Source organism: Aphelocoma coerulescens, chromosome 1A, assembly GCF_041296385.1.
Source record: "Aphelocoma coerulescens isolate FSJ_1873_10779 chromosome 1A, UR_Acoe_1.0, whole genome shotgun sequence".
NCBI lineage: Eukaryota > Metazoa > Chordata > Aves > Passeriformes > Corvidae > Aphelocoma > Aphelocoma coerulescens.
Genome location: NC_091014.1, coordinates 38,831,246 through 38,849,423, shown reverse-complemented (window position 1 = coordinate 38,849,423; position 18,178 = coordinate 38,831,246). Strand labels below are relative to the sequence as shown.

Below are 18,178 nucleotides of genomic sequence, written 5' to 3'. Positions count from 1 at the left end.
CAGGGCCATCCATTGGGTGGATTTCCCCGCCCAAGACAGTGGGTCGGAGAGTGGCTCATGGGATGGCTCGGAGGTCTAAGCCACCTCCCCCTGGGTGGTCCCCGGGCCCAAGTTACCTCCCCCTGTACTGGAAGGTTCTCTTTTCTTCGATTCTTCATTGGTTCCCTGTTGTGACTCCCGCCTCCCCTATTGGTTCTTGTTAAATTGTATCCTCCCCCTTGGTTGTACCCCATTGGTTGCTTCCCTTTTCCCCGCCTTGCTCCCCCCTATAAAAAGGTATGCACAACGCTCTTCAGAGGCCTGCTGGTCCCTGGACTCTCTTGTAGTGGTTGTGCTAGAACCCACACCAGGGGCCCCTCTCTGTTCCTTTGCCTCCGGGCTGATGCAAGCCCAGACGCGGCTGCCTGTTGTGCCTCCGCTGAGGAGGAAGCAGCACGCGCGGCCAGCTTGCGCCCTGCCTTTCCACCGAAGGTATTCCTTTAGGCCGTCGTGGAGGTGACGCTGCCTTCCCTCTGACTGAGGGCACGCCAGAGCTCGACCTGGCAAGGCAGCCCGCGTCAGTGACCAGCTGATGGTAATTTATGCATCTTCTGCTTCAAATTTCTTAACACACAGTAAAGGAAAGGCAGAGGCAGGAGGCTGAAGTGTGGAGAGAATGAGATTAAGGGAGGCGAAGTGCTGTGTACAATGCCCCTCTCTCTGCCAGGTTAATGTCCTCAGGCTCACGTTCAGCTATAACAGAGCTGAGTGATGCCTGGGGCATTCCATCGGTCTCCTGTGATTACAACTGCTGTAACTTCAGTGTGGCTTTGCATCTTCTGCCTTCACATGCTCACTTCTGCATGCATGGCACTTGGTTTTCTATTGCTTTGCAGGTTTAATGTTATCTGGAGAGCTGCCTGGAGGGCTCAGACCTCTAAACATAGCCCCAAGCTACATTTGCCTTTGTACAAACTTAGTCTTGGCAGAGCTTGTAATTATGTCTTTTATAGACTTGTATACACGTGTAAAACTGAAATACAAAAACATCACAGTTTTCAGATAAATTCACATCAGCCTGGAATGCCTTGCAGTCCATGTCTGAAGTTACACACTCCTTTCTAATTGCAGAGGCTAATTCCAGCAGGTGAGCAACTTTCCCTCCCGAGAGGACACCAACTCCTGCTTCTTATTTGCTCTCCCCAAATGAAGCTACTTCACCTAGATCCCATTACAAACTGTCAGGCATGCCCAGAGTGTGGCAGGGAGATGGGGATGGAACTGGTACTCCCAAGGGCTTGTGGGGAGGGATGTCCCCACCTGCTGTCTGCAGAGTTCCCAGAGAACCCCAAAATGTTAGGTCTGACCCTAACCATATCTTTAATTGTGCACAACAGGAGTGCTGATGCATTGCAAAGCAGGCTGGTGGCCAAACACCTCCAAGGGCAGAGAGCTGGTGTCTAAGTGATCCTCAAACCAGTGGGGATCTGAAGAGAGGGCTCTCACAACTCAGCATCTGGACAGCTGTGGCCTCACTGACACTTAGGTGATATGTTAAGGACTGGGTAATAGGAGTAGGAAGGAGACCTCAGGGTAAAGACTTCAGTGACCTCTGTTTATGACTTGCTTTATGTCATCTGTGTTTTATAGTGTATTCTTGGTCTCAAATACAGCCTGATTAAGAAACTACACAAAAACTCTACAAGCGCAGATCAATACCTATGCTGCTGCTTCATACTTTACTGTTTGTACATAATAATGACATCACTTATCCTGGGTGCTAAGCCAGACATATTTTAGACCAGTTGTACTAAATCTCTCTTGGTTTTTATTACTCTTCCCTGATCTTCTGGCCTGATATGCAAAATCTCTGTCAGGACAGTCACAGACACTGGAACAGATTCTGTTAACCTGTGCCAACCCACACCCTGACTGCTTATTCATTCTCTCTGCCACAAACAGTGTTTTTGCGTTACAAAGTAGACCTTTCATTTGAAAATACGTCATCTTCCACATCTGCAGATGTAGAAAGTATATTTTCATGAATAATTCAAACCAACAATGAGGCTGAAGGGAATACACTGTAATAATGTATATAAGCATAGAGCCCTGAAGCACCCTGAACTTCATTTTTGGTATTAGAAAAGAAAAGCATCAACTTATTTGACTTTGATTTGATATTAAGGAAATGTTTTATTTGTTCAAATACTTTGGCAATTCAAAATTCGCAGGAGAAAAGTGCTTCCCTGTGTGCAGGTCTTTGAGCATAAGCCTCCCCAGGTGCACGGAACTGATACTGTGCTCACACTGCTGAGAGGGATTTCTGAGACTCAGCATCAGGAGGAATGGCTGGATGTAAATGCTCCTGGCTGGCTAGATGTTTGTCTCCATTACAGAGGCTGTTGGTTGTTCAGACAGCTTCCTTTTGAGTAGTGTTTTGACCATGTAAACTTGTGCTGTGTTAACAGAGTTGAAGTTGCAGTTTTCCTGATGAGTGTTTCCAAAGCCACATTCTAATTCTTGTTTGCTTTCACAGAATCACAGAAGGGGTAAGGTTGAAAGGCACCACTGGAAATCATCTGGCTCAATCACCCTGCTCGAGCAGGGTTCCCTAGAGCACGTTACCAGAGCCGTGTCCAGATGGCTTTTGAGTATCTCCAGTGAAGGAGATTCCGCAACCTCTCTGGGAAACCTGTGCTGGTGCTTCGTTACCCTCACGATAAAGTTGTTCCACGTGTTCAGATGGAACTTGGTGGAACTTCAGGTGGGACTTTTAAAGCTAGAGGTAATTCTGACTCCTTATGCTGAGCTGTCAGACTGAAATGTATGCCCCTGCTCTTCTTGTTTGCAGGAAGACACACCAGATACACTGAGGGCTGCCATGACTGCCAAAACTAGAGGAAAACCAAGAACATAAGTCATCTTAGAGGTCTTTTCTAGCTTCCGTGATTCTGCGATTTTGTGCAGAGGGTGCTTTTTCATTGATTACAAGTACTTCACTTCCTAATACACCTGTCATTTGTCATGGTTTTGCCTTTTGTGTTCTGTATTTTGTGCTATTTTTGAAAGCTTTTTTCACTCTACACCATAAGAAATGCTTTGAAAGCCAGTGTTTTTTTTTTTTTTTTTTTTTCAGAAATGTAGGTCTCTCAGCTCTTTCCTCCCAGCCTTCTGATTTTGCAGCATCACCAGTTTGGGTATGTTAAGCATTTTCTCACCTCCTTCACACATGTAAGACTTGCAAATTACATGCCATAGTTTGGTAAAATTAGGCTACTGTTTTTATGTAGGTGTCTGCTTAGATGACCTGACAGCTTATGAGTGCAGACTTCCCAATTTCCCCTGGTTTTATTTGTCCTGACCACCAAAACCTTCTCATAAGGAAACAGAAGACTGGCACAGAGCTCATGTTGTCTGTTTTTGAACAATTTGTAAATACTGCAGGACAAAATTCAAGAGATAAAAATTGTATTTTTCTTTATTAGCATGAGTCTAGCACATTATTTTATTTGCTTGCTTCTCCCTCGAATATGAATTATAGAACATTTTAGCAATGCAGAAATATTCATTTTCTCCATAGCCAGAACATTGAAAGCAACCAGCAGAACAGTAGAAATCATGCCTTCATGAGCATAATACATCACCAAGTAAACAGCTTTGAGAATACTCTTCAGTTTTGACACTAAATTTAACCGTGTCTTATCAAGAGAGTAATATCTAGAAAATCCGATTTACATAACATGAAAATCAGTCATTACTCAAAATTGTGCATGAATGCTTGCAGCAGAAATCACTTGCTTCTCTAGACACAATATCCGACTGCATATTTACACAGCTAAATGGGATTTCTCACCCTTCTTGTTGAACTAAGTATTTGTTTAGATACTCAGAAACATACGTAAAACTGTGTACATTGCCAGTCCATGGAAACTGTGCAAGCCTCCCTCTGCTTCTTCATGTCAGTCATGTTTTCCCAACTTGTATTTCTCAGTGTAATCTAAAATTGCATTGTTGTAGGCAGCTGGCTACCTTTAACGCCTACTGCCTCTAGCACAGTACTCCTGGCATAAGCTGTGTCGTTAGGAAGATAGTAGCACAAACATTTAAAGAGCAAGACCTGATGAGAGATTGAGAGTGCTAGGAAATTATTTCCTGAGAGATTAAGAGTGGTAGGGAATTATTTCCCTCCTCAAAGATAACTACAGCAAGATGTAGAAGGGTCTGGTTTTCCCTAGCTGGTCTATCCTTAAAGAAAAGAGCCTAGGGCTGGGGTGTATTTAGTCTGCTTTGCCTGGCACTTTTCTGCTGAGGACAGGCTTTCCAGTGGCCTAGGAGAAGCAGCTGATCCCAGGGAGGACCAAGCTCAGGATAACCAGTCTTGACATGCTGAGCACAATTGCAATTTGTTAAGGTGAGGCTCAGTGGAGTTCTGTCATGTCGCTCAAGAAGAATGACATCTTTGGAGAACTACATTAAGAACCTAAACAAGTGTGTGATCTTTAAGGATGCAGGTTGCCTGCCACTCACATTAAATTAGAGAGTATTAGACAAGACTCACCACATCTGAAAATCAAATATGAGCTCAAAGAAGTGCTTTAGGGCACTGAAAGGAGGTTCCCTGACTTAGTAATGTCATCTTCTCTTCCCTAATGGTGATTGGTGGAGTTGTTTCCATGAACCCACCAAAATTAGACTTATAACCAGAAGAATCATATTTTTTATTTGCAAGTGCTTTTGGTCTTTTTCTTTTAAACTTTTTTTTCCTTACATCCATCCACAGTATCAAATTGAAGTCCACCATTATCAGACAGCAACTCCAAAATCTGCAAGGTGGTATGAGCCATGTAACAGGTCCAAACCTGGCTGATGTCCCTCTGCATGGAGCACAGGTGGTCTGAGACTGGGGAGAGGCCCTTCTCTTGCTGATTCCTCGTGTGGGGTGGGCTGAGGGGAACGGAGTGCACTGGGAAGCAAGAGGAGGTCAGACTGCTCCACAGCTGTGTCTCTGCGTTTCTTGGCTGTAGCCAGTGTGAAGCAAGGGGATGTATTCAATTTAGCCAGCAAGCACAACACCTCCAGAAACTTTCTCCATTCACCCATTATCTTTTCCCAGTGCAATACATGCAAGTTGAGGCTTTTGCAAACATGCACCTGTAAGAACTCCTTTAAGAATGTGTGAATGTTATTTCTCTGACTCTCTGGACTGCAGTTGCAATTAGGTCATGCTAAGTTTCATTGCTTATTGCTGACTTGAGAGAAGGAGCAGCAGAAGTCAGATATCACTTACATGCAGGGATTAAGGACATGACCCCTACTGAGCCCTATTTACTTGCTCAGCAACTCAAATGTCATCAGTCTTAAAAATCAATGAACACGGAATTATGAATAGTTTTCATATGGAAAGTTTGAGAAATATTGATGTCACTCGTGAGCAGTTGGTTCCACAATATTAATGTGTGCTATGAATCTAATTAGAGCTACACACTCAGCAGAATATGGACAAAGACAAGGTTAAAGTATCGCCTCCTGCCTTTCAGAAAGAATTGGGTGGCTTGCTTTAAATTTCATATGTGGTATTCCCTAAGTAGGTTTAAAATGCAATTACAAAATAAACTGATAAATCTAAAACTAAAAAAGCTGTGTGCAAAGTAGATGCCCTTTTCTTGTCACTAGGACAAAAGCATTTATATGACTAAATTTGATCTTTCTTTTCTTCTGACAATCTCAATGTGCTTCCATCAACCGAAGTAACTTGTTTTCCATCTCTCTATTCAGACTTTATCTCTTCCCCAATTATATTTTCTTTTTCTTTCAGTCCTGAGTGCATTTATACTTTCCCAGTCTCAATATCTCTATCATGACCACATGTATATAGCCCCTCTGTTACAGAATACATAGCATGCCTCACCACCCCCTTTTAATAAAGTAGAGGAGCTTCTTGTTTGATACATTTAACAAAAAAATAGTAAATGACAAGTAATTGTTGTACTTGTTCCTTTCTGATTCTTGTGGACAGTGGGAGAGGCTTTTCCTGGGAGGCACAATTACTGGCACAACGTAGCACAAGTCTTACCAGCTGTGGCGTGGCCCTGCTGCCTTGGGAGAACAAAGATGTAAGCATTCACTGTACATGTCCCAGCCCATGAATACCTAAGTTTGTTACAGCAAACAGGATAGGAGGAAATTTGATTATGAATGGTGACTTGTTTTCTCACCGTTGCCCACAATAAACATATTTACAATATTTACACAAAGTGGTGTAAGAAGTTATGGATGTTCAAGAAAAGCCTGTTTGTATCTCAAGTATGGTGAACAATGGGTGAAATTCAGCCCCATGTTGCACTCCATGAGAATCAATGGAGCTTCTTCTTTGGGCTATAATTAAAGGCCAGTTGTCTCGTCTTTACCTCCAGATTGCTGCTGTGGAGCAGCCCCAGTGGGTGTGCTGTGGGCTTGGTGGCTGCACTGGTGCTGCTTTGCCTGATGTGGCACATCAGGCAGCACCCACTGAATCAGGGAGTGACATTCCTGGGAACCCTCCAAGAGCATTTTTCTGCATGTTACCTCCTCCCTTCAAGGGCTCACCTTCAGTTTAACCCAGGAGATGTCAAATACCACCTGAAGGTTCATGCACATGGAAGCCAAGTCCTGTTTTCTGCAGTGCCTTTGCAGAGCTGATTTGTTTGGAGCCAGGTTGTGTTTGTGGCCTTCAGGGATCAGAGGGATAAAAAGTCCCTTATCTGGATCAAACTGTCATCTGTACTGCTTTCAGTGCTGAAGCTCCCTCTGCTCTGGCTGCTTCAGCCCAGGGGCTGAGCTCTGTTAGAGCTACAAATCACCGTGCAGCCATTGTAGGGATGTCCTGCTTCTCTTCACAGGAATACCCAGACAGGCACACATCCAAATACTGTCTAAAGTTCCTGCAGTTCTACTGTTCAAGGTGGCATCCTCATGCTCCATCACACTGGAGGTACTGCATCTCTCTGAATGGATGTGGTACCAGCTGATACCCAGTTGGCAATGCATGGTTATTGTAAAAGTCCTCCATGTCATCCTGTGCAATTTAACCTGATGCTCTTTTGCATCACACAGATGCTCTGCCTCCTTTGTTGCCTGCCTATGTTCTTAAATGCTGGACAGCAGAGGTCCAGGAGCCACCAGAGCAGACAACCCAATATTAGACTATATTTTGTTGTTTGCTATTCGAAACACTAATTTCAAAGTTGGAGCCAGTAAGATTTCTTTCTTTTTTCTTCCTTAATTTCACTGCAGCAGAACACAACAGATGTCAGCACATGCAGTGCCTACTTTTATGGCCATAGAATCACAAAAGGCCATAACTCTAGGTTTTCAGTTTCACAGACAATGCACCTGGGAATTCATAGCTGGCAGCAGCTTGGGAGAGTGCAAACGGCTACATTGCAAGTCACTACTGAGACAGAATTATTTTAACAAGGTAGCATCACAACTTTGAAGTCCAACAGGAAGTATGAATAGCTCCGGAGAGAGTACAGGGGGAAAATTAAACAATGACATTATGCATACAGTGGTGTGTCTGTTGTGTTCCCCAGTTTATGTTTACCCGAAGTGTGATGAAATATTTGAAAAAACTTGCCTTTGAAAATAAGTCCTGTATGATTTTCCCCAACAAAATAATACAAAATGATCTTCACTGCTCAGGCACGCAGCTTTGGTGAGGTTATTACTGAGTTCACAACACAGATGGACAGTCTCATTTTATAGAACAAATGGGAATTGTTCTTCTTACAGTATTTAATTGGCCATCTCCAGACAACACAAGATAAGGCAAGGCATGTTCCTCCATAATGATGCTGGAGAATGATCGCCAAGCTTTCCATGAGATTCCCTTTTGTCTGATGATTCCCGTTTTTTGGTGGAACAGGCTCCACTCAACCTCTGCCTCCTCAAGGTGAGCAGCTTCCCCTCCTCTCCCTCTTACCCTTGCACGCATTCATCTGTGCTTGCTATCACTGACCCCTAATTTTGCCCAATGCTGTGTAGAAGCTGTCAGAACTGGGAATATTTGATGTGTTAGTACATCAAAGAAGGAACAACTTTCACCCAGTTTCCCACAACACTGTGGTTTTATCATCCTTCTCTTCTTTATTTGGCCGAACCCACCTGGGGCAGCCTCGTGCTCCCAACCTGCCCATTGCTGATCTCCCAGTGCAGGTTGTGCTCAGACCCTACCGTGTCCTTAGCCCCAGATCACTCCTTCCTTCAGAGGTGACCTGCTTTCACTGAGAGGACAAGAGTGCCCCATGCCTCCTCTCAGGGTAATATGGTGGTCCAGGCAGTCAGGTGGGAAGCAAGAGGAGGTTTTGATGCTCCCAAGGGAGAGAAGGGAGCTCAGCACTTCAGGATGGAGGCTGACTGCCCTGCATCATCCAACTCTGATAGTTCCCAGCAGAGCAGCAGTTCCTTTTTAAGGAAAAAAAGCAAAGTGCTCAGAGATACTGGCACTGCCAGCGCTAGGCAGCAGCTGCAATCTGGCATTATGCTTTTGGACTTCTGTGTCTGAAACTGCCTTTTAGCTCTCAGCTGAGTACCATAACTAGGGTTTTTGGTTGTTTTCACCCAGTTGTACCCTCCGAGCAACTTGGGATTCTCCTTTCTGGTGTACTTGTGCTTTGTTGTGTGTGTCCTTGGCTGAAGGAGTGTGCAATAGGGGCAAGAAGGAGCCACTGGCTCAGGGAGATGCTGCTGCTCATAGACTGCTGCTGCTGAGTACTGGAGTGCAGCCCAGCAGAATTAACCTAAAAGATCACAAATTATGCACATTGAAGCTAGGAATATAATTGCTCTGCTATTATGTACCCGATTTCTGTAAAATACCATTATTTTACTGTTTAGAAATGTGTCTTTAGCAGCAGCTATAAATACACTTGCATTCCACAGTGGGTTTATTAAACATCAATTAAAATATTATTGAATAACTTATTAATTGACTATAACTACCATGTTACATGAAAAAATTGTTTAGAGAAGTGAAATTGTATCTTAGACTTGTGCAGTTACAGCTGATGAAACTAATTTTATACGGTACATTGAGAATAAGCATTTGTACACTTTTTTTGAACCCACTGTTTTTTAAGCCCTCCTACTTTATAAAAGCTTATTTGTTTAGACAGTATTTTAAAATATGGATGACAAATTAAAATGCTACATAATAGTCTTCCAGGTAAGCTTTGGAAGCAGCAGAGGTGAAGCAGGAGGTGCTGTATCTTGATCTCTGCAGCATTCGAGCACTTACCTGCTTTTGTGGGGGAAGCATTTGGTATGCACAATGCACTAAGGAGAAAATTACAAAGAGGAATCTCTAGCAGCAGGACTCATAAATTATATTGCCAAACCCCTCCTCTCAGTGACATCCTCCCAATCAAGCTGGCACTGCTTTCATTGTGGAGGTGGGAAGCATCCTCAAGGTTACATGGCTTTTGGCTTCCAGCCTCTCCTTCTCCTCCTCTCACCTCAGCATCATTCCAACACCCTTCCCTACACTCATCTCTCCTGACTTTCACGCTCCCCCTTTTTTCACCTGCCATACCACTCTCATAACCAAACTTAACTCATCAGTGGTGATGATAAAAATTAAAGTAGAAGAACAATATACCACTGCCCCTGCCAAAACAGTTGGCAGGTAGTTAAGCCGGATTCCTCTATTGAGGAGGATAAGAGCTCAATAGGAGGAGTTGAGCTACTTCTACTCTTTTCCCTGCTTCATTTGGCAGGACTCGATTTTCAGATGTATTACCCCTAGGCTATTTGTGAAAAGAAATACACAGGTCGTGAAATTAGTGAATGTTGTGACACAACAGCCATGGGAGTAATTACTTGTGGAGGGTTAGACCTTTTCCTTTCCACCTTAAAGCATAGGATCACTCTGCTTTTGATGCTGGTCCAGGTTTCTAGAGTTTATTTTGAAAGCATTACTGGGAGTTATCTTGTGTAAACGTAGCTGTTTATCAGCTGCCACACTTTTAATGGTGAGGGATGTCCACAGGAATTAGCACCATTTGCACAGAAGCAACGTGGGCACGGTGCTTGCAGCTTGCCAAGCTGCACCAGATTGCATGTGAGCAGTGACATTCTCCAGGCACACACACACACACACACACACACACACACACACACACACACACACTTCCTCCTGTAAAAGATGTCAGTACGTCTCTGCAATACTCAAACCAGAGCACTTTGCTTGCCTCTGGCTCAGGATTCCCCTCCTGCCCCTCCCAATAGCACCAAGACAACCTATAAAATGACCTTTATAATGAGAAAAAAAAAAAAAGCAGGCAATTAGTATGCTAGAAGGGAAAATATGATGCTATATGGTTTCTTTTTGCTACGCTTAATAGATTAACTATGCCTGTAATTTAGTAAAAGGCTGTTTGTGGAGGGCATGTGACAGAGAACAGATGCAGTGAATACTGTTTTTAAATTCCCTTCTTTATTCAGTTATTGAGACTGAGACTCTGAAAGAGATTTCCCTCCAGACCTGATTACTGCATTCTGGTATTTTCACATACTTTAGGCTGTCATTATGCTACTGTGCAGATTTTGGTGAAAATCCCACTTTTTATTGAACTTTTTCCATTACTTATTATAAAAGTCTCTTTCCTGTAATGCACTGTCACAAACTGGGGGCAGAGATCGATTTCCTTATGTTTGACTTGTACTTCTGTGAATGCCTCCAGAATATGTAGAAACTGAATATAGATAAGTGAGAATAAAAAAAAAATGAACTTTTTTTGAAAACTTGGCACCACTGAGATCAGTGGAAATCCCCTCTTTCAGCAGGGCTAAGTTTTTGTCCTTAGGTCTTTCTAAAGATATTGAAAAGTATGAGGTTGGCTGTCAGCAGCTCTGGGTTTTTCCATACTTATTTGTTGTGTATATTTTTCTATGAAGGTTGATGCCACTCTGATCCCGTGGCACCCATTTCCATTGCAGTAGAATGACTCTCACCCAAGCAGCCCTTCAAGAGGCTTCACTCCCTGCGTGATTCCACCCAAATTTAAAGGGAGGAAGGTATCAGCCTGTTTCTGGCCGGATGTGAGAGCCATTTGGTGGGAAAGAAGTGGAAAGCACTGAGAGCCCCTGATAAGTAACTTGATCTTCTTTGCACCAGAGCAGGAGAGGAGGAAGGGAATCATTAGGACTGTGAGTAAGTGCCATTGGTTTAAGCAGTTATTACATGCTACTTGAGCCCTGTGAGAAGGAAAGTGTGTCTGCTTTCCATGCACACATGCAGAATGGTTTGTGAGGGTCACCACACAGCTGTGGCTTTGCTTGTGCAGTGCCATGGTCAGTGAGCAGGAACTAGGTATCCCATTCCTGGGATGAGCAGCTGGGAAAAGAGAAAACTCATCCGGGCTACTAACAGCATTATGATCCATGTGTGTGACAGACAGTTTTCTGGAGCCTGGCTGCAGTGTTGCAGCAGCTGTGGCAAGCAATTCAGATAAATAAACATTAACCCCTTTTCTCTTCAGATGCTTTGTCAGACCAGTCCCGGCCTGAAGCAGTCCCTCTGCAATGCACTGAGAGAACTGGTGACTTGGGGGGTGCCTTGGGGGATGTGGAGGTCACTGTCCATCCACCTGCCACAAGCCTGGCCACCATCCAGAGCCAGGATGCAGCATTTGTGCCTGCGGGTGGCCTGACTTCCACGGCTGACCAGGATACAAACATCAGGGCGGTGTTGAGTACCCCTGTGTTTTGCAGGAAACAGAGAGTTGTCTTTTTCTTCTCTTCCCAGCCATGGAGAGGAAATCAAGAAGCATGAGCAGCCTGATAAACAAGCCCTTCAACTGTACTGTACAGACAGAAAGCATTTGTATCCTCCTTACCCAAAGGAGTACTGAAACTGGAGACCCTCAGGTGTGGAAGCTAAGCAGCAATGGCATGGTACAACTGTTTGACTGCATAGGACTCTGTCACTGTTAGGAAACTGGAAGGTAAGAGGCTGTTTTCTAGCTCCAGCTTACGTTCCTCCTGGGTGTTGTCAGCTGGGGTTCTGGTTGTGGGTGAGGAAAGTTGGAAAGACAGAACAGAGCACCTGCCTGCAAAAGGTGAGCCTCAGGTTTCTTCTGCCTGCTTTCTCCCTTGTCTCCTGCCTTCCAGCACCACGTTTTCAGGCCCCTTTCAGTAAGGCTCACCAGCATGGGCACACCTAGGGTAGACACAGCTCAGCCCAATAGTGGGCATGTCTGGATCCCTTCAGGAGTGAGTACAGCACATCAGCACTAGAAGAACTCTGCCAACATTTTTTTTTTCAGAACAGCTTTCCTGAGATGGACAACATGCCCACCTCTGTTTTGTGGGGTCTGTGGCACCACCTTATCTCTGTTCTCCCGACCACAGCTTCTGCACTCAATGCTTCCTCCCACATTTACTGGGATGCAGTAAATAGTGTAGCTCTCTCTTTTAGTCCTCTTGTATCACTTGAAGGACCATAAGACCAGCATCTGCGAGTCCTGAGGTGTGCAGTTGTCAGCAGAGTGCACCCCACTCACATAAGCACTTCATTGTCTTGGGCTCTGTGCCAGGGCCTCCAGAGAAATTCCAGGTGTGAGAGGAAGAGGCAGAAGGTGAAGTCAGGCTTGGGGAGGGTGGGAAAAGGACGAGGGGACAGCAGCAGGAGTTTGGCAGTGCCAGGGAAAGGTGAAGAGCAGTAAGAAGCCCAGAAGAAGAAGGCTTTTCCTGTGCTTGCTGAACTAAGCACGTCACAGTTTATGCTGGTGGGGTAATGCCAGTTCATTTACAAGATCTGCTGACTGGAGGATTCTGCATGTGTATCTCTGTATCTACATTGATATATGTATATATAGCTTTTGGCTTCTGAGGTGTTTTTCCCAAATAGCTGAACAGACAGAAAAGACCTTACATCAATGGGGTATTTACACATTCAGATGTGCCCACTGATGGTTTCTTCATCATAATCTGGCACTCTGCACATTTGTGAGATATTTATGGACAGGAATCAGTTATATTTTGGGAAAAGGAAGCTACTAGAGCAGGAAAAATAACCATGAAAGGGAAGACAGAGGGGATAGGAAATAGAAGGAAAATTCTCACTGTATTACCACAGGAGCTAAGAGCATTATCACCCACGGTGGTAATAAGAGTTTACAATGCAAAACAGCCCTAGTGCCAGGGTGATCCACGTCCCTGGTTTGGTTGGGACGGGACTAGAACACAAGCCTGAAAATAACAAGAGGCATTTTTGTCCCAGATCTCTGTCTTATGCTCATTTCAGGTCACACCACACCAGCCAGCAGAAGCATGTTCCGGCCACATCCTTCCTCTCTGGTTGCCCCTTCTTACACTTTCATCTGCATTTCCTTTTTCAATGAGCAGGTAATACTTGGTCTTCATATCCCACGAGAATTAATTTCACCCTCGCTCAGAGAAAGGAGCATACATTCTTAAGTAAAGACATACTGTGCTTAAATAATATTGGTATGCTTTAAAAAAAAATCCAGATGCCAGTCTTGCTCCTCCTGTCCATGTCTCATCTACATCCTGCATGAATCACACAGAGCACAAAAGACTCCCTGTCTGATTTTCCTTGGCTGTGTCATAATGGAAGGTTAATGACAGCAAAAACACAAACTTAAAACTCCTGCTAGCTAATGCCATTTGAGTATTTAGCTCAGAAAAACAGCAGTGTACCTTTTCAAGCAAATGCAAATAAGCTTGATTAAAAAATCCTGCAGAAGTCTGGCACATTTACTCAGGCCAATGAAATTCAAAGTATTGCCACAATACCTGCCTTATAAAAATGCATGTATTTCTTCAGCTGTGTGTATTTAAACATTTTAGCAGTTCTAATGAGCTTTCAGAATGAAGCTACTACAGCAATCAGCTTCTGTGTAACAAGCAACATTTAAATATTGAAAACGTAAATTAGCGAAGCTGGTTAATTACAATTTTCCAAATACTGCAGAAGTGCAAGTAAGACTATTAACTGCTTTGAAATTCAGATATCAGTTCCTCCCACACAGGGAACATCTACTTCAGTAGCGAAGATGAAGTTACAGAACAGTCTCCTGAGCTAGCCAAAACAGTATCTGCTTACCAGAACTAAACCCCCTTGCATTTCAGATGCCATTCAGAGATGTTAAAACTGCACAAAAGGTTCAGGGAAATAGTTTTTGGGGGGGTTTTTTTTGTCCAGATCAGAGCATACCAATTTTTGCAAATAAAAATATTACCCAGGAAACAGAATTTCTGATGAAAGACTGGCTTTTACCTCTGTTGCTGGGCACTGTAGTAAACCATGCTGGGAGCTGGGCAGGCTGGGTCTCACCTCCACAGCCTTCCAGGAATGCAAGGACCCTTCCCTCACTGAGCACACAGAGGAGCATTTGTAAGTTCACCCACTGCCAAAAATGTGCAGGCAGTGTTTGAGCTACAGTTCCTCTGTCCCAACATCTTCATAAAAATTACTTCAGCAGCAAATGTAATATCAGCAGAGTATTTACAAAAGCCAACTGGCGAGGACATTATATTAATCTTCTCTTAGAGAGCACAGGTTGGCATATGCTGGCATTCCAACCCATCCCGTGAACTCAGTTCCTTTAGAGGGAAAAAAGTAGATGGAATCCTCTTTGAAGTACCCACTAGGAACGTCCCTTAATGTCCCAGATCCCCATTCAGCCATTACACACACCTCTGTTTACTGACATGGGTGCAGGCTCGAAGTAAATGGCCTAGCAGAAAGATAACAAATGGCTCCAAAATTGTAAATGTGTATATCTCTTGAGTGTATCATCTGCCTGGACTGCTTCACTCTGCAGAACAAAGAAGGGGTGCAGAAAAATCCTCCTTCTCCGTCTTCACTGGAACTGATTGAAACCCCAAGGAAGTCATCCCCCTTCAATGAGCTCTGGAAGTTTTTAATTTCAATACTGAAAAAACCCCACATTATTTTCTCATGTTTTACTTTATACATTGCTGCAATTCAAAACCTTATGAGATAATGTCTTGCAAAAGTGAAGAAAATGTTGGATTATACTTCTTCACAGGAGTAAATGAATGGGTATTTTTTGTTGCTGCTCAAGGAAACTGCATTTCATTGCTAGCTCTGCAGTGGTTGTGCACGCATTTATGTTTCTAAGGCATCTCAAAACTTTGCATGTTGCCTTTTTTTCCTTTTAAGTTATCTTTAATTTTCCATCTGTCTCTGACCCACCCTGATTTTGCCTAAAATCCCAGCTGGCCCATTCAGCTCCATCTATAGGCGGAAATGAAGTTCCAAACTGTTTCTGGAAGACATCATGTGTTAGGAGGATCAACACAGCAGCATCTTTTCACTTGCAACCCCCTGGCTGGCTTAGTTTGGGGTTCTCTTCCGGCAAATATCTCTCAAAAGTAAGTGAGAAAATGAAAAGGTTTATTCAACTGACTTTTGACTTCTAAATAAGAATTGAACTGACGCTTGTGTCACTCAAGCATACTGTAAACTAGGACAATTGTTACCATTAACAGCTAAAAAACCCCCTGATACTTCAAGTCTTGGCATTGCACATAGTGTAAGAGATTGTCTTTCCAATAAAGGATAGAAACTCTTTGGGATTGGGACAAGCAAAGGAATCGGTATTGTTTCCTATTCAGGGAAAAAGACACTTAATGGTAAGTGATCATTTTAACCAGAAAGCCTGTATCATGCCTGGAGGCAACCTGATTCTCTTGTATTTTACTCTCCTAGTCATCCTTCATCTCCACATGTCTGCTAGACTTCACCTTGGTAATATATGGAAAAGGACATATATGTGAAATTCTGAAAAAAAATATTTTGCCTTAACAATGCTTTTGTCATGACATGGGTGGTTTTTTTGTTGTTCTTGGGAGATTGAGAAAAGAACACGCTGACTGTTAAGTACCACTGTAGAGACACTGGATCAGCTCTTATTTTACCACATTTAGAATACGGTTGTTCAAGCCAGTGGAAGGGGTTTTAGTGTCTCTCAGCTGCATAGAAGTGATTTTTAAAGATTTTTTTTTGTGGTTGCTTCAGACTGTGAGGCAAGAAGGCCTGTTACTGAAATAAAGTTCAAAAAGACTAGACTCTGAAGGGAAAAAATTGGATCTATAAAAGCAAAAGCTGCAACAATTGTATAGATTTCTCTGCAGAACAGATTTTATCTAGTCTTCCTAGTTAGTTCCCTTTGAAAGGATAACTTCAAAGATGTTATCTGCAATGACAGTGCTTCAGTGCTGAACCACAGCAGCAAGGAGATGTCAACAAGTTCTCTAAGTGAAGTCCTTTAAAAAAAGTCCTCCACCTTATTCTATTCATGCTCAAATGCTAGCATCTTAATGGTGCTCTTGGTGCTGTAAGGTTTAGAAGCAAGCATAAAATCAACAAAACCTTACACAAACCCATCAGTGAGAGAGGGCAATATAGAGGTGCATACTCACTGCATTCTTTGAGGCACTTTGAAAACAAACTCAGCTGCTGACTGGTGTTAGTTAAAATCATTGTGGTTCTCCTTCCTTTCTCTCGAACAGTTTCTTTTACTGACTTGCCTATGACTGCTTTTCTAGGACAGAAATCTGAGTGAATCCACAGCTAACTTGCTGTGTAATTCATGCTCAGGATTCTTGGCTAGTTGTGGCTTCATCCAAAATATCTCTGGGTTTCCTTACAGACGTATTAGGTCAGATTCTCTTTTACTTTCTGTTTCCGGCTGAGGGAAGCATTTCATGTCTGAAAATTACAAATTAACACAAAGCTCTTTGGGATAATTCCTACATGATTATCAGCAGTGAGCACTTCAATTTATTTTGGGGATGGAAAGGGCAGAGGGGGTAATTGCTGGTCCAGACACAGACACGTGCTGTGGATGCATGTTTACAGCAAAATGTGTGGTTTCTCTGCCCAGGGCATGCTTCTGCCTAGAGAAGTTACCCTTCAATACATGCATGCAACATCTCACTGTATCGGCAGAGCAGCCACTTTTGAAGGATTTTTTGTTTTTCGAGAGGTGACTGTGTGTAACTAATAACAGCCTCTTAAAAACAAGCCTGATGATGAGAGCACAAACACCTCAGAACCTATTTGTTTCCATTTTTTTTCTCTGGTAGCAATTCTAAGTCATCTATCTTCAAGGAGGAACCCTAATCTTCGGGAGCCTGACCAATGGCCCACCCATCAGTGGGGTGTTTACATGTTGTTTGATGTTAGCTCTTTTGAATCACAAAGAGAAGCATGGGCCTGCTCCAAAGCACCTTGTCTGATGCTTTGCTAAGCCCATGCTTAAGATACTTGTGATATCATTCTTCTCTCTGCTGAGAGTAGGACCAGTTGAGGCCTTAATGAGATATTTAAATTACTTTGAATGGGATCAAGGACAGTGTGTGTGATTCATTCCCGACACTCCAAAAGGAAGAAACCACCCAGCTATGTGGATGGAAAATGATTTTCTCTCTCTGCTGAAATCTTGGGAAGCATGGAAGACCCCGGCAAGACAGCTGCTTTATTGTCTCTGGGAGAGAGTGTGGAGGTTCCTAGTTTGAAAGAAGAATGGAAGGGGAGCACCGGGGATCTCCATCCTCACTGGCACCCTGGGGACCTGTGTGTCAGTGCCTGTGTGCCCCTTGCAGAGGGCACCAGGGGCTGCAGCTGTGTTCTGCAGCTGAGCCACAGTCTGCAGGAGGTGTCCAGCATCGTGCTGCAGGCATGGGTCAGCTTTGCTGCGTGCACAAGCTCTTGTCTCGCTCCACTGGGACGCTGTCATTGTACAGATTCACAGGGAAAAAACCCATGGATTTGTTTAAGTAAGTGCTGGAAATGAAAGCTTGAATTTGCTGATGATTTTTTTCTTCTCCTCATGCATCTCGGTATCAAAGGAATAATAATTTAAAAAAAAGATACTCCAGCATTAATACTCCAGTAACTACATAAACCAGCAAGTTAATGCCACAATCCTTTTTTTCTATTTTTAGTTTCTTCTGCAGAAGACCTGAGTTTATTATGTTATTATGTGTGAGGAATGTTTATGTTGGTAGCAGTTCTCCGATGAAGGAAAAATATTAGCTCAGTTAGAGCCCTGGTAATAAGGGAAATCTGAATCTGACCTATGCTTGAATAAACATCAGTCCCGTCAAAATAAAATATCTTCAGATTTTAACTCAACAAATTTTTAAAATAAAAACAGAGGAAATGTCT

The 18,178-nt window shown here is 43.3% G+C and overlaps 1 long non-coding RNA gene across 3 annotated transcripts; it reads left to right on the top strand.

Annotated features, from left to right (window-relative positions):
- Positions 1 to 312: 312 nt before the first annotated feature.
- On the top strand, positions 313 to 3,460 carry LOC138104656 (uncharacterized). 3 transcript variants are annotated; one of them, XR_011148196.1, is made up of 5 exons: positions 313 to 574; positions 2,516 to 2,743; positions 2,831 to 2,908; positions 3,116 to 3,176; positions 3,270 to 3,460. It is a non-coding gene; the product is annotated as an uncharacterized lncRNA (long non-coding RNA). The 3 variants fall into 3 exon arrangements; XR_011148195.1 differs by having other exon boundaries at positions 3,116 to 3,460; XR_011148194.1 differs by lacking the exons at positions 3,116 to 3,176; positions 3,270 to 3,460 and having other exon boundaries at positions 2,831 to 3,004.
- Positions 3,461 to 18,178: the final 14,718 nt, after the last annotated feature.